Source organism: Phacochoerus africanus, chromosome 6, assembly GCF_016906955.1.
Source record: "Phacochoerus africanus isolate WHEZ1 chromosome 6, ROS_Pafr_v1, whole genome shotgun sequence".
In the NCBI taxonomy this organism is placed as follows: domain Eukaryota; kingdom Metazoa; phylum Chordata; class Mammalia; order Artiodactyla; family Suidae; genus Phacochoerus; species Phacochoerus africanus.
The window spans coordinates 82,798,995-82,815,520 of NC_062549.1; the positions used below are offsets into that span (position 1 = coordinate 82,798,995).

Consider the following 16,526-nt stretch of genomic DNA (forward strand, 5'->3'; position numbering starts at 1 on the left):
CCTAGGGCAGGCCTAAGGACACAACAGGGAGCAACAGAATAAACATTTGCTAAGAGAATATTTTTAAAAAGAATTAGACATAAATGATTACAGAGAAGGAGTGAAAGTCATTCTATTTTGTGCCAGGATGTGGGCATTATAGGTATATGACAGTAAATTTTAAATATAGATATAGAAGTAAATATAGATGCATGCATACATACACATATATGGTGGTCTATGAATGGTATCAATAAGACAGAGATGCTTTATACAAGATGATAAGTGAATTAATTAAGGAAGTGACAAAATATGTCCAGATCAAGCAAACCAAGATGAAGATTCCCCACTTTTTTGCCAGCAATTGGGAAATTTTCCAAAGCTGTCATCTAAGGCAGTGGGCATTTCTCTCTCGAAAACTTTGCTTTTGGAATCAGAACCTGCTCCCCAGCTACTACTCAATCCACCACAAATAAACCTACCACTGAGTGAGAGACACTCAGCATGCAATGTACAATGCAGATTAAGCAAAGAGCAAATAATTGCACCTTTCTCAGCGCCCCTTGGTACTGCTTAAGCGGGGTTTCTGAAACTAGTCCCAGTTTCCTAGTTTAAATCAAATCTCTCTTGTTTAGCATTTCTGAGCATTTAGAAGAAACAAATAAACAAAACACTGCAGCTTGTTTTCTGGGCCTCCAGCTCACATGCAAGGCTCAAAGGAAACCTCCCTTGCTGGGACCAGCCAGTCAGTCTGGGACTCACTTGTCCCTTTGGTTTCCCTTCCCCAGGCCTCCCAGTCCCCAAATCCAGTCCTGGAATGCCTCTTGCTCACAGACTGGTTTTTTTTGTTTGTTTGTTTGTTTGTTTTTGTTTTGTTTTGTTTTTTTAATGATTATATCTTCTGTAAAAATAATAGGGCCTAGAGCTCACCCCAGTATCCCCTTTTAGAACTTCCCATTCTCATTCCAAGTCCTGACCTTTCTTCCCATTTGATTGTCAAATCTAATACCATGTCAGGGTCAGCATTAGCAATCTTTTCCAACAACCATTCCAGAATTACACACATTCTCTAACAGTATTGTAGGACCTAAGTACAACTTCAGTGGAGTTAAATCTATGGCTTGTTTTCTGTCTAAGGCACAAATCCTTCCAGTCTGATAACTTTCTGGAACCCAAATCACTGATGCAGCTGGAATCAGGGTGTCTGACAAGAGGCAGCTGTCACTTCACATCCTGCAAAATATTTCCACAAAAACTGGCCCCAAATGCTAAAATCTTTCACTGAGGAGAGCTGATTCATGGAATTTAAAATAAGATTTCCATATGGCGGAATAATTCTGTTGAGGAAAACAGAAAAGGAGAAAACAAGTATTGACTTCTTTAAGTCCTTCCTTTTGAGGTCAAGTCAGGGCACAGAGGACGGTGGACACTGGGTGACCAGTTTGGATGATGGGAATGTTGGAGAGGAACTTTCTCACACAGAAACTCCTCTGGGTCCTGAAAGGCTCTCTGCAAAATGCACAGCTCCTGCGTGTCCACTGGCATCTCCTCCCTCAAGTCAGAAGCCAAAACCAAAATACACAAGCCCCTCAGAGACCAAAAGCTCTATGAAACCCCTTATAAAATCCACTTCCTATCATAAATTCAGCAAAATATTTGGTGACAATGTCACCATAACCTCTTCAAGAGACAAGACTCTGGATCTCACCCTTTCCTGCCTTCTGAGACCTTTTTCATTATTGAACTTTCTCTCTCTTATACATTCAACCTCCTTCTGACAATTGTTTCTTACAGTTAACTTTAAATGTCCAAACTTTTCAACATGAGAATAATAAGCATCATTCAACCTTCCATTTCCTGGCTCCTCCTTCTCTCCCTACCATTTAAATATTATAATTTCCTATAAATTGATGCAGCCACTGTGGAAAACAGTATGGAGGTTTCTCAAAAAACTAAATATAGAACTACCATATGACCCAGCAACTCCACTCCTGGGCATCTATTTGAAAAAAAAAACAAAAACCCTAGTTTGAAAAGATAAATGTACCCCAATGTTCATAGCAACATTATTACAATTACCTGGACATGGAAGCAACCTAAGCGTCCATCAACAGATGAATAAGGTTACATATGTATATAATGAAATACTACTCAGCCAAAAAAAAAAAATGGAGTGAAATTTTGCCATCTGCAGCAACTTGGATGGTATTATGCTAAGTGAAATAAGTTAGACAGAGAAAGACAAATACTGTATGATATCACTTATATGTGGCACTAATTTATACAACAAACCAGTGAAGGTAACAAAAAAGAAGCAGACTCACAGATATTGAGAACAAACTCAGTGGTTACCAGTAGGGAGAGGGAAGGGAGAGGGGCACTATGGCGGTAAGGGAGTAAGAGGTACAAACTATTAGGTACAAAATAAGCTATAAGGATATGTTGTACAACACAGGGAATATAGCCAATGTTTTCTAATAATTATAAATGGAGTATAACCTTTAAAAAGTATGAATTACTATATTGCAATTTGTATAATATTGTACATCAACTATATGTCCTTTAAAAAATAAGTAGTAATTTTTTTAATGTTAGAATTCCTCAAGGCTTAGTCCTAAGACATCCATGATTCTCCCTCTACTGTATCTCTGGGAAATCTCACCTATATCTTCTGTTTCCATTACCACTAATTCTCACATGCCTCGCTGTTTCCTGTGGTGAGCCCCATGCCCATCAGCCCCATTAGATATCTCAAGTCACCTGCAATTGATCAAGAAAAAAACCAACTCATTATTTTTCCATGCCACAATCTCCAGATAAAGACACAAACAAAAAGACAAGATTCTTTTTCCAGTGTTTCCTGACTTCCTTGAATGGCAACATCCTTCAACCATCAACCTAGAAATCATCCTTGACATCTTCCGCCTGATAATTTCCCATGGCCAACCCATCACCAAATATTATCCATTAACCTGCTAAATATCTCTAAGACCCCTCAGCTCTCCATATGCCTTCCTGTTTCAGGATTCTCACATGCTGCTCCCCTGCCTAGAAAACGCTTCCTCCTTCTCCAGGTTACCTAGATCCCAGGTCAATTATCACTTTGTCAAGGAAGTTTGTGCTGGCATCCCTGAGGTCAAGTCCCCTTATCACTACTAGACCTCTAGAGACTGTCACTGCTGCAGTTTTACATTTGTTGGTGTGGTAATTTAATGAATATATGCCTCTACTCATATCGTAAACTGCTCAAAACTAGTCCGTACTCAGGCACTACTTACTTGTGTGATTAGCAACTACTACAGCTCCTGTCACACAATCATTTGCCATACAAATATTTGTTTAAAGAATGACAAAACAAAAGAAGTTTTCCAAGTTATTATGAGTATGATTGGAATAATTCTCCAGCATACTGTCACCCTCAGACTATCTTGATTATATGGGGCAGTCTTTATCTAAATTATTCTGTAACTAAGAAGCTAAAGTAAACAAAGTGAGGAATGAGAAATATATTATATATGTATATCTTGAAGCTTCTTGTAAAATGCCAAACAAGCTATGAGGTAACCACAGAGGGTTTGATACTAAAGGGCATGGCCCCCAGTGTTCCCCAGAGGCCTTAACATTAAGGACTTGACATTGCCATTTCTGTGGCTCAGGTCACTGCTGTGGTGCAGCTTCAACCATGGGCCTGGGAAATTCTGCATGACATGGATGCAATCAAAAAAAAAAGATCACGGCTCCAGAAACAAAAATGGCTATAGAGATTTACAGTACTGCAGCCATGCTGTAAAGACCCCATTCTCTTTAGGATGGCGTCTCCTATCTCCTGGTGAATTTGCTAAAAACCAATTCCCAGAGAGCCAGTTCTGCAGACTGACATTTGTGCAAGCATTTCTTATTTTCTCCAAGTATTACCCTTGTATCACTTTCATTATCACCACCTGGAATGTTTATTAAAAGCACAGGACATCCCAGACCTATTAAAGCTGGGGCCCAGGACTCTGGGTTTTAAATACCCCAAGTGATTCTTATGCAAGCTAACATTTGTGAGCAGGACTGTTGTTCTAAAGAGTAGACAGCCATGATTTGCAAGTACAATAATCTACCCTTCACTTTTCTCTTAGTACCCCCAGTAATGACCAGAACCTGCCAAATGCTGCCATGAAACCTTCTCTCCTAGGAAAACAAAGATGTCTTGCTTTCTAAATTTTTTTTGTTTAATGATTTTTATTTTTTCCATTATAGTTGATTAACAATATTCTGTCAATTTTCTACTCTAAGCAAAGTGACCCAGTCAATATATACATATTTTTTTCTCACATTATCCTATATCATGTTGGATACAAGGGACTAGATATAGTTCCCAGTGCTATACAGCAGGATCTCATTGCTTATCCACTCCAAATGCCATAGTTTGCATCTATTAACCCCAAACTTCCAGTCCATCCCACTCCCTCCCCCTCCCCTCCCCCTGTGGCAACCATAGTCTGTTCTCCAAGTCCATGAGTTTCTTTTCTGTGGAAAGTTTCATTTGTGTCATATATTAGATTCCAGATATAAGTGATATCATATGGTATTTGTCTTTCTCTTTCTGACTTGCTTCACTTAGTATGAGAGTCTCTAGTTCCATCCATGTTGCTGCAAATGGCATTATTTTTTTTTCTTTTTATGGCTGAGTAGTATTCCATTGCATATATATACCACATCTTCTTAATCCATTCATCTGTTGATGGATATTTAGGTTGCTTCCATGTCTTGGTTATTGTGAATAGTGCTGCAATGAATATATGGGTGTATATATTTTTTCAAGAAAAGTTTTGTCCAGATATATGCCCAAGAATGGAATTGGTGGGTCATGTGGTAGTTCTATATTTAGTTTTCTGAGGTACCTCCATACTGTTTTCCATAGTGGTTGTACCAATTTAATTCCCAGCAACAGTGCAGGAGGGTTCCCTCTCCAGGATTTGTTATTCATGGATTTATTAATGATGGCCATTCTGACTAGTGTGAAGTGTTATCTCATAGTAGTTTTGATTTGCATTTCTCTAATAATCAACGATGTTGAACATTTTTTCATGTGCCTGTTGGCCATCTGTGTATCTTTTTTAGAGAAATGTCTACTCAGGTCTTCTGCCCAATTTTCAATTGGGTTGTTGGTTTTTTTGCTGTTGAGTTGTATGAGTTGTTTGTATATTTTATTTTATTTTATTTGTCTTTTTGCCGTTTCTTGGGCCGCTCCCGTGGCATATGGAGTTTCCCAGGCTAGGGGTCTAATCGGTTCTGTAGCCACCGGCCTGGGCCAGAGCCACAGCAACGCATGTCTGCAACCTACACCACAGCTCACGGCAACACCAGATCCTTAACCCACTGAGCAAGGGCAGGGATTGAACCCGCAACCTCATGGCTCCTAGTCCGATTCGTTAACCACTGCGCCACGACGGGAACTCCTGTTTGTATATTTTAGAGATTAAGCCCTTGTCAGTTGCATGATTTGAACTATTTTCTGCCATTCTGTAGGTTGTCATTTGAACTATTTTCTGCCATTCTGTAGGTTGTCTTTTTTTTTAGGGTTTCCTTTGCTGTGCAAAAGCTTGTCCTTTTGATTAGGTCCCATTGGTTTATTTTTGCTTTTATATCCATTGCCTTAGGAGACTGACCTAAGAAAACATTTGTAAGGTTGATGTCAGAGAATGTTTTGCCTATTTTCTCTTCCAGGAGTTTGATGGTGTCTTGTCTTAAATATTTAAGTCTTTAGGCTATTTTGAGTTCATTTTTGTGCATGGTGTGAGGGTGTGTTCTAGTTTCATTGATTTGCATGCAGCTGTCCAGTTTTCCCACAACCACTTGCTAAAAAGGCTCTCTCTTTCCCATTTTATATTCTTGCCTCCTTTGTCAAAGATTAATTGACCATAGATATCTGGGTTTATTCCTGGGTTCTCTATTCTGTTCCACCAGTTGGTATGTCTGTTTTTGTACCAGTACCACAATATCTTGTTTACTGTGGCTTTGTAATATTGCCTGAAGTCTGGGAAAATTATGCCTCCTGCTTGGTTTTTGTTCCTCAGGATTGTTTTGGCAATTCTGGGTCTTTTGTGGTTCCATATAAATTTTTGGATTGTTTGTTCTAGTTTTGTGAAAAATGTCATGGATCATTTGATAGGGATTGCATTGAATCTGTAGATTACTTTGGGTATTATGGCCATTTTTACAATTTGCTTTCATAAAGATAACTTGGGCACCAAGAAGGTTAGGAGAAGTCATTTTTGCTTAGGAGCCAAGTGGAGAGGGCTTTTCCTTGTAAAAGCTTCCTGCCAGTGGTATAGATCCAGAACTGACCTTGGAAGGCAGGGCCTGCTGGAAACAGAGCCTTTCAAGTTTTTGACAACTAGGAGTTAGAGAGAGGCTTAAGTCGTGGATGGCCTTATGACCTGAGCAGCATAAGTCTTCTACACAGACCAAGAGGTTAGGTGATCGACAGAAGTCAGGGGAGAAAGGCTTTGTTTGAAACAACACAGAAAACCAATTTGCTGTCTCCTACATTTATTTCACTTTAGGTAATAAAATACCTGAGAACAACTGTCTCTGTGATGCACTTATCAATAGAGGTGTGAGCCTTGTCCACCACAGATAGTGGGCTGTTATAAAAATAATAGGTACTCTTTATCACAGACTACAACCCATGACCACGTAGAAAAACAAATAGAATTATTAGCACCATAGAGAAAAGAAGTCTGAAAAGTTTAGTAGTCTGCCCAAGGTCATGGAGCTAGAGAAGTGGGTCTAGGTCTGAACCCAGATCTGTGCCCTTTCACTGAGCCATGACTGGTAATCAAATGTATGTAAGTTAATTACTAATTCCATTCTACCCTCATCCAAAGTCTCTTTGGATGAGCTCTCTCAATTCTGACTTGCTATCCTACTACTTTTTTTTTTCTCTGTTTTTGTCTTTTCTAGGGCCAAACCCACAGCATATGGATGTTTCCAGGCTAGGGGTCTAATTGGAGATGTAGCCACCGGCCTACACCACAGCCACAGCAATGCCAGATCCAAGCCACGTCTGCAACCTACACCACAGCTCATGGCATCACTGGATCCTTAACCCACTGAGTGAGGCCAGGGATCAAACCTGCAACCTCATGGTTCCTGGTCAGATTTGTTAACCACTGAGCCACGATGGGTACTCCTCCTCCTCCTACTTTAGATCTCTCTCTGATTTTACGCTATGCCCAGATCAAGCCATATCCTATTTATTTTCCTTTTTCTAGGCTTATTGAGATATAAATGACATATAACATTGTGTGAGTTGAAGGTGTATGTGTGATGAGCTAATACAGATATGTATGGTGAAATGATTACCACAATAGGGGTAGTTAACATCTCTATCCCCTCACGTAATACCCTTTTTGCATTGTTTGATGAGAACATTTAAGGTCTACTCTCCTGGAAACTTTCAAGCACAATATCATTAACTATAATCATCCTGCTGTATGGATGTCTTCCTGCAACTTACTCACCTTATAACTGGAAGTTTGTACCCTTTGACCAATGTCTCCCCATTTCCTCACCCCTCAGCCCCTGGCAACCACCATTCTAGTCTCTAGATAATGAGGACTCACGGACCTTTCAAATTATTTCTCTAGGTCCCTATTTCTAATCTTCCCTTCATGTACCTGGTTTATTTTATTTTATCCTTGCAAGCATCTGAATCTTTTCACACTACATACAGTTTTCTCTCAGATCATACCACAAAGGGAACATTAATCTTTGTACAAGACTTATATGTATAAGCATGCACTTTTTTAACAAGCACTGGATGTGTCAAATAAAAGTAAACATTTTATGTATTAGGTACTTACCATGTGCAAAGCACTATACTAAAATGTCGAAGACATGGGCTCTGTCCTCAAAGAGTGTACAGCCTAATGGGATATCAGTAAGACAGTAAGACAAATAGCACAAATTAAATGGAAAGTAAAAAGAATTGTGAAGTATAGAATTAATATTTCCATTAGTTTCCCTATAGCGTTATTTCCCCAAAATATACCTCATCCTGAGTCAACCAGTAACATCTCAGCTGGCATTTCATCTTAGTTGTCCTTGCAAATCTGCTTCTATCTCAGCCCATCTTGCTTACCCTTGCAAAATTCATCTTTCCCAAATACTTCCTCACCATCACTTCATCCCTCTGTTCAAGAACCTCTGATAGATCACTGTGGTTTCTGGATCAAATCCACTTTACTCCAGGCCATACCTAACTGACTTGCTTCACTCGCTGGTCTAGGAGTGATTCAGCACTGTGAAAAGCAGAAAGCAGGAGACTGTCCAGCAACATTGCTATTGCTGTGGTGTTACTGCATGGCTCAGTGCAGGATGCTTGCTTACCCTTGCAATAGATGTTCTTCGGGCTAATGTGAATATTGTTGGAATGACTGTAACATCCTGGAGAGGTTATGTACAAACTGCACTTTGTGCCTTGAATCCAGATTTCTCATTGATTTACACTGTGTTTCCCAGAGCTATTTTTTCCTCTTATGTACAGTTCACTTGGCAGATCTTTGGATACTCTAGTTTCCATCTTCTTCGCATCACCCAAGACCCATTATCACTAATCTTCTTACCATCTGTGAATGCACAAAGAGGAAGACTATAACTGAATGGTCTTCAGCCAATCCCAGAAAAAAAGTGAGTCATTAACTGTTGTGAATAATTTATTGGTTCAAGTTTGCATATTGAGTTAGCTTAAAAGATATTCCTATCTTGAATTACTGAAATAATTTCTAACCTGCTGACTTGAACAGCAGAACCAGGCTGGCACCTGAAGTGTGCAATAATGAAAAAAATTGGGTTCCCTAGTGAGAAGCTCCTATTTGGATCTTGTTTGAATAAATCAGCTGTGAAATACATTTGGAAACCACTGGGAAATAGGAATACAGACTAAGTATTTGCTGACATTGGGAAATAATTATTCATTTTATTAGATTAAAATAGCATCGTAGTTATAGGAGACTGTATTCTTTAAGTTACATACTAAATATTTAGGGATGAAATAAAATTGTGCCTATTATTTACTTCAAGCTTCTTCAGCCAAAAAAACCCCAAACCTGAAAAGAGATTAAATAAATATGACTAAATGTTAACAGTTGTTAAATCAAGATGATAGCTATATGGGTGCTATTCTCTTTCTTCTTTTCTGTAGATGCAAATTTTTTTCATCATAAAGATTTTTTTATGGTACCAAGGCAAAAAAGGTTACATAATATGTATTCATTAGTTTCTTTATTAACCCTTTGTCTTATCTTATTAAATGTAACAATAACAAGTGAAATATGACCCCATTTCACAGATGAAGATTATGAGATTTAAAGGGATTCATTCAGTCATCCATCAAACAAACATTAAACATCTATGATACGTCAAACACAATTACTGCTCTAAGGAGACTTATTTATCACTTAGCACGGGCAAACAGCTAAATGAGTTATAAATAACAAAAACTATCATTATTACCATTTATTAAGCCACCTAGTATGACAAACACAATGACAAGCTTGTCATATGTCTTAGCTTACTTAACCTTCACAATAATGGTCTGAGGTTAACAGTATTAACATTCCCATTTCATAGACAAAACTGAGGCACAGAGAGGTAATGTACACTACCCAAGTCATACAGAGTACAAACAGTGTACTCTGTACACTGTACACCCTATACACATCTGTGAAGGACCCAATAGGGTACAAAGGAAGAAATGACCATTCTTTTCAGCTGAAATAACATAGAGGCTAAATAACTGTCCATCCTACCCACCGAGTGACAGAGTGGAGCCTGAGCCATGGTGCATGTAAATCCATGTTTCTCAACCTTAGCACTATTGACATTTGGGGCTGGGTATGGTGGAAGGCTGACCTGGGCATTGTAGGGTGTTTAGCAACATCCCTAGCCACTACTACTAGATGCCAGGGACAACCTCCCTGTTGTGAAATGCAGAAATGCTTCAGACATTACCAAGTGTTTCCTGGGGTATAAAACAGGTTCCCATTGAGAAACACTAATCTACTTTAAACTGCAAACTCCCAGTTGTCATTTCATAAGCTACATTTTTTTATCTTCGCTAACTAAATGGGATCCCCAAGAATGTCTTATCAAAAGGTCCTCCTAAAGGACCATGTGACTGTCACCTTCTCTAGTTCATTCGATAATATCAATCTGGAGTTCCCACTGTGGTGCAGTGTGTTAAGAATCCGACTGCAGCAGCTCTGGTCACTATGGAGGTGCAGGTTCAATCCTTAGCCCCACATAGTGCATTAAATGATCCTCATATTGTTGTAGCTACAGTGTAGGTTGCAGCTGCAGCTTGGATTCAGTCTTTGGCAGGGGAACTTATATATGCCATGGGGGCAATCATAAATAATAATAATAATAATTTTGATCTGCTTCTTTATTAAAATTAATGATGGGGATGTTTAGCCTTTAAATATACTAATCTCAACCTTTGGCTATTAAAGTCATCTCCAGAGCTAGAGAAGAAATTTCTACACAAAACCTGCCCTTTGCCAGACTCTACTTTCTGGAGTTAGATTTAGTTTTAGCCAGATGAGAAGGTTCCAAAGGTTTTTTTTTTTTTCATTTTCCCCTCAATTGTTATGCTTCTGATATTCCCAGAATATGATAGGAAGATTCTAGTTGTTTTCTCATTAGAGTAATGACAAATACTTTCATATACAATTAAGAAGCCCTAACAAATTCATTTATGTGGATTTTGAAGGATCTTCTCATTAAATCAAACATGTTTTCAGCAGCTAGAAAGGAGAGAGTCACACAGAAATCCAGTCATCACTCCAGATGTTGAAATCATGAGGATCAAATATATTGTGTTCCAACCTCTGCAATCATCCCCTGTATTAATACACAGCATACGTTGCTCTTCAGACAAGTGAATGACCTTGTAAGCATCTTTCAAATTGGAATTTGCAGACTACATGATCAATAACAACAGTTCTGCAGGCAGGAAACCAACATGAAATCCAGCTTCCCAGCTTCACCCCACTCACCAGCCAACTCAAACATTACTTGGTCCCAATAGTATTAATACTCATGAGATGTTAGTTCTTGCAAAAATATGGCAGGCATATAAAAATCTAGGAAAACTGAAAACTGGAACCAGCCCATGATGACTCATAACAAGGATATCACCATTTTTAGTAACACTGGTGAGAAGATATAGGGCTAGAGAATTTTTTGCATGATATCTGTCTCTGGAGGTGGATTTTATTTTTAATTAGGCATATCTTTCACCTAGAGGTCTTATCAGGGCTGACACTATGAAAGAGTGAGTAAGAGATTGTCTGAGTAGGGTGATATTTGCAGTGCTAATAAAGGTCTTTGGAAAATACTATTTTCATCCTCTGACTGATCCCTGAAATTCCTTTAAAGTATGATTCCTTTGGCTTAAAGCTTTGGTCTCTGGCAAAATGCAATATAAACCAGAGAAAAACTTTTGATATTTACAGCATAGTTGTCAGTGAATAAGTTTTCAGATCCACTGAGAACAGGTTTTGATAGAAGGATAAACAGCCATAAGACACTCATATGAGTGTATGTGTATGTATGTATTTCCCATGATATTTGGGGAGGAAATATCTGTAAATCTGGCTTAGAACATTTTGCAATCCCATTCTCTCCACCTCAGAAAGAGGAACAATTATGTAACAAAATTAAAAATATGTTCCAGATCACTTAATAAAGATAAAAGATAATGATACTGATGCTTGACTGTGATAGATAGAAAAATAGAGGGAAAGTAGGAAGGACAACTAAGAATGTATCCACTTAACAAGATCTTACTCCAGGTCTCATAGTACTCTTCAAGGACATCTTCCACCAAGAATAAACAGCTTTTTTCCATAAGACAAGGGTCTTAAGCTGGTACTTCCACCCAAAGGCCTGCAATGAGAATAACACACACTTTAAAAACATTTTTTCTCCCCTAGCCCAGACCCCTTTCATGCAGTGAGTATGATTTTATGATGTGGAACTTTGTTATGGGCTGAATTGTAGCCCCCCCCTCCCCCAGTTCATATGTCGAAGTCCTAACCCCTATTAACTCAGAATGTTCCTCTATTTGGAGACAGGGTCTTTGAAGAAGTAATTAATGTTAAATGAGATCATTCTGGTGAGTCCTAATGGTTAGTGCCCTTATAAAAAGAAGAGATAAGGGGAGTTCCCACTGCGACTCAGCAGTAACAAACCTGACTAGTATACATAAGGATGCCAGGTTCGATCCCTGGCCTCACTCAGGGGGTTAAGGATCCAGTATTGCCATGAGCTGTGGTGTAGGTCACAGACAAGGCTCGGATCCCACATTGCTGTGGCTGTGGTGTAGGCCGGTAGCTGCAGCTCTGATTCGCCCCCTAGTCTGGGAACTTCCATATGCCGCATCAGTGGCCCTAAAAGAAAAAAAAAAAAAAGAAGAAGAAGCGATAAGGACACACACACACACACAGAGGGAACCCTGTTTGAAGACTCAAGGAGAAGACAAATGTTTGCAAGGCAAGGAGAGAGGCCTCAGAACAAACCAACCCTACAAACACCTTGGTCTCATACTTCTATCCACCAGGACTTTGGGAAAATTAAACTCTGTTTTTTAAGCCACCCAGTCTGTGGTACTTTTTTATGGCAATCCTAGCAAACTAAAGTAAATTTCAAAATGCTTGTCACCTTGAATTAATTTCATTTTTAACTAAGTAGAATGCCCTCAGTCTATTTATACAGGGCACATAGTGCTGCCCCATTGTATTGTCGTCCAAGAAGTTCTTTTGTGTCATCACTCATCAGAATTTCTCAGAAGTTAATCAAATGGAATTTATGAAAACCAAAAAGGCTAAAACCATCAAGACAATTTATTGCAGGCAGTTGCCAAAGGAACTTGGCCAATATGAACTGCTTCTCAGAAAAAAAAAAAAAAAAATCCAGAAGACACTCCAGAGTTCCCAAGCAAACTTTCTGGGCACCCAAGTGTCTTCAGATACTGTTTTACTTCTGGAAATATCCAGGCCACTCTTTCTTACCCACATTTTGTTCTTTATACTTGCAGAGATCAGCAAGAATTTCTATTAATGTTGCTTTCTCATATTCTGTGAATAAACTCAAAACCACTGAATTGTACTCTTTAAATGGGCAAGTGTACATCTTCAAAAAGCTACTTTAAATAAACATTGGTTTCTCATTCAAATTTTCTTCTGGCTGTGCACGTTTTCTCAAACTGAAAACATACACCCTACACACCCCAGGCTTCCCCTTTCATAGAAGTGACAGAAAAGGGATTCAAGATTAGAGATCTAAATCAGACAGTCATTAAGGCCTTTTGTAAACCTCAAGAATTTAAAATACCTATTCACGGTATTGTAAATCAACTATACCTCAATAGTTTTTTAATTTAAAAAATAAAATATATGTGGATCATCTAATGTATTAGTTTTCTGTTGCTGTTGTTACAAATTATCACAAATTTGGTGGCTGAGGACAAATTTATTATCTTACAGTTTTGAATATCATAAGTCTGAAAAGGATTTCCGTGGTATAAAATCAAAGTATTGTCAGGGTTGCGTTCCTTCTCGACATTCTAGGAGAGAATCTGTACCCTATTTTTTCCAGTTTCCAGATGCTACCTGCATCCTTGACTCATGATTCCTTTCTGTCTTCAAAGCCATCAGTAGAGTACCTTCATATCTTTCCCTGACTCTATTAAAGACCAATGTAATTCCATTATTCCCATCTTGGTATAATTTTCCCATATCGAATACTAACATAATCAGATATTTAAAGTTCTTTTATCTTGTAAAGTAACATATTCAAAAGTTCCAGGAACAGAACATGCCCATCTTTAGGGGGCCGTTATTCCCCCACCACACCTACTGTGTCAATGAGTGACAACAGCCTTTGAGGGGCAGTGGGCCACGGAAGAGAGAGAAAACAGTGGAACTAGGTCCTCCACAGAGCAAATGCCTAGGAAGACCATCTCTCCAGTTCAAGTCTACTCCAGGCACATAGCCTGCTCCTTCCTCTTGTCTCTTTGTGAATATCAGCAAAAGATCAATACAGGTAGTTTTAATTTTCAAAAAAAGAGGAGGAAAAATTCTCAGGTTTGGAGTGGCTCTTGAATAAGCCTTAAGAGCTATTGGAAAAGGCCGCAGGGATCCCCAAGAACCAGCATCAACTCACAAAGATCGGGATCTGATAATTTGACCTCTTTTTTTTTCTCCCCTGAGAGGACAGCTGGATGAGGTAAAGGTGCAGTTACAGCACGTCTGATCTACTCCAAACCATCAACTTTATCCCAGAAGGCAGAATAGAGAAACATGGCCTATGAGGTAATACAATTTTCTACTTAAACAACTGGCAAGATAATCTTTGTTTAAGGATGTGGAAGGGGAGTTCCCACTGTGGTGCAGCAGAAATGAATCCACCTAGTATCCATGAGGGTGCGGGTTTGATCCCTGACCTTCCTCAGAGAGTTAAAGGAACCAGCACTGCTGTGAGCTGCGGTGTGGGTCACAAATGCAGCTCAGATCTGGCGTTGCTGTTGCTGTGGTATGGGCCGGCAGCTACAGCTCCGATTTGACCCCTAGACTGGGAACTTCCATATGCTGCAGGTGCAGCCCTAAAAAGCAAAAACATAAACAAATAAATAAACAAACAAAAATAACGGACATGGATGAATGGTTGGTGTCATCTCTTGAGTAAGTCTCCAGTGTTGGGTCACAGGGCTGAAGTTTTACACTCTCATCAGTGGCTAGATGAATGATCATCATACTTGTCAATGATGGCAAGCCGGGAGGGAGCTTGTGAACAGAACAACTGGGTGTACAAGTACAATACAGTTAGAGAAGATCATGGCACATGAGGAGGGCAAATGAGGCTGGGGCCTGAGCATCAGGGGAAATGACATGCTCAGAGCTTGGCTTTAGATTATCTGTGATATTTAAAAGGGAAAGATACTGAAATAGAGAAACCCCCAAAACATGAAAATACAAAAGTTCAGAAAGGGCATTAGACACAGTCCATTAGAGACAAGAGAAAAGATGTGCCTGCATACCTTCATATGCACAAAGGCATGGGGAAAGGCACCAAGGGGCAAAGAAGCAATAAGCTTGGAAGAGAGGAGGCATGAGTAAGCAGTAAACTTTCAGGGAAGCTAAGAAAAGATAAGGTCAAGAGTAGAGGTGACAAACCTAAGTGTCAGATGACAGCAGAATGACCATATGGTACAGCACAATCACAGAATAAAACGTAATACAGTCATTAAAATGAGGTTCTCAAAAATACTGAATGGCATGGAAAATGCTCTTGATAAAATATTAATCTTTTAAAAAGTGGTATTCAAACTAATATACAGTAGAATCTCAACTGTGTTGTGTTTTTTTTCAATATCCATAAAAGAAAAATCACAAAGAAAGACCTCAAAAAGTTAAAAGCAGGAGTGCCCACTGTGGTACAGTGGGTTAAGAATCCAACTGCAGCAGCTAGGATTACTGCAGGGGCATGGGTTTGATCCCCAGTGGGTTAAGTATCAAGTGTAGCTGCAGCTTGGATTCAATCCCTGGCCCAGGAACTTCTACATGCCACAGTTGGAGCCATAAAAATAAAAAAAAAAAAAATAAGGGAAGGAAAGAAGGAAGGAAGGGGGAAAGGGAAAGGGAAGACAGACAGAAGGCGGGAAAGAGAGGACAAGAGAGGGATGGAGCAGAACTACTTGTAGGAAAAAGGAAAATAGGGTCAATGAGGGAAGTCATGCCAGACAAATGTCTCAATCAAATCAATAAATCAATATTCCTCAGAAATCGTTTTTGGAAAGAGGCAGTTTTCCCCTCTAGTAAAGTGAGCATATTCATTTTTTGCTCATTTTTGAGTTTTAGCACCTCTTAAATGAGAAATGTCAGGGGGAAGAAAACATACTAAAATTAATCCGCAGTCCAACTTCTCTACCAACTCAACAAAAATCATTAGGAGCCTCTGCAGGGGCTGACTACCTATGTCAATAAAGCAAAGTAGGGTAGCCCTCTCCAATTTGCTGGTGACAATTCAAGGGCACCAAGACATCAGCTGTCACTCAGGGGCAATGTATCTGCCCAGCAAATCAAGCACTCAGCAATAAGTAATAGTCCAGAGCCAGCTCACGGTCAGCTCTGCCTCCACTCTCTCATCTAAAAAATGAAGATAAACTTTCAACATCTGAGGGGAAGGCAGCAATAGTCAGCTGATTTAACATAGAAATTACTGCAGGGCTTCACAGCTACGCACAATTAATCCAACAGTCTGTCACTGGCACCAGTAGGATATTTCCTGATAGTACTTGATGGTTTTCTCCACTCTAAACATCCCAATTTTCTGTTAAAATGGCCTCCCAGGAGATCTGGGGGTCCAAAGCCATCACATTGCAAGTAAGGAAATGAGATATTAATTGACTTCCCCAGAGTCTCGCAGTTGGCTGGTGACAGAGTCAAGGAGAGAAACCAGCCCCATGGACACCAGGCTGCCTCCACTCTCTC

At 39.4% G+C, this 16,526-nt stretch overlaps 1 long non-coding RNA gene across 1 annotated transcript in view; it reads right to left on the reverse strand.

The window, feature by feature from the left end:
- Positions 1 to 8,414: 8,414 nt before the first annotated feature.
- LOC125128830 (uncharacterized) overlaps positions 8,415 to 16,526 on the reverse strand; it is a 71,175-nt gene continuing 63,063 nt past the window's right edge. The window contains exons 2-3 of the long non-coding RNA XR_007135333.1: positions 11,824 to 11,922; positions 8,415 to 8,600 (exon numbers count right to left, since the gene is read on the reverse strand). This is a non-coding gene — a long non-coding RNA (uncharacterized LOC125128830). The remainder of the gene's footprint in view (positions 8,601 to 11,823; positions 11,923 to 16,526) is intronic.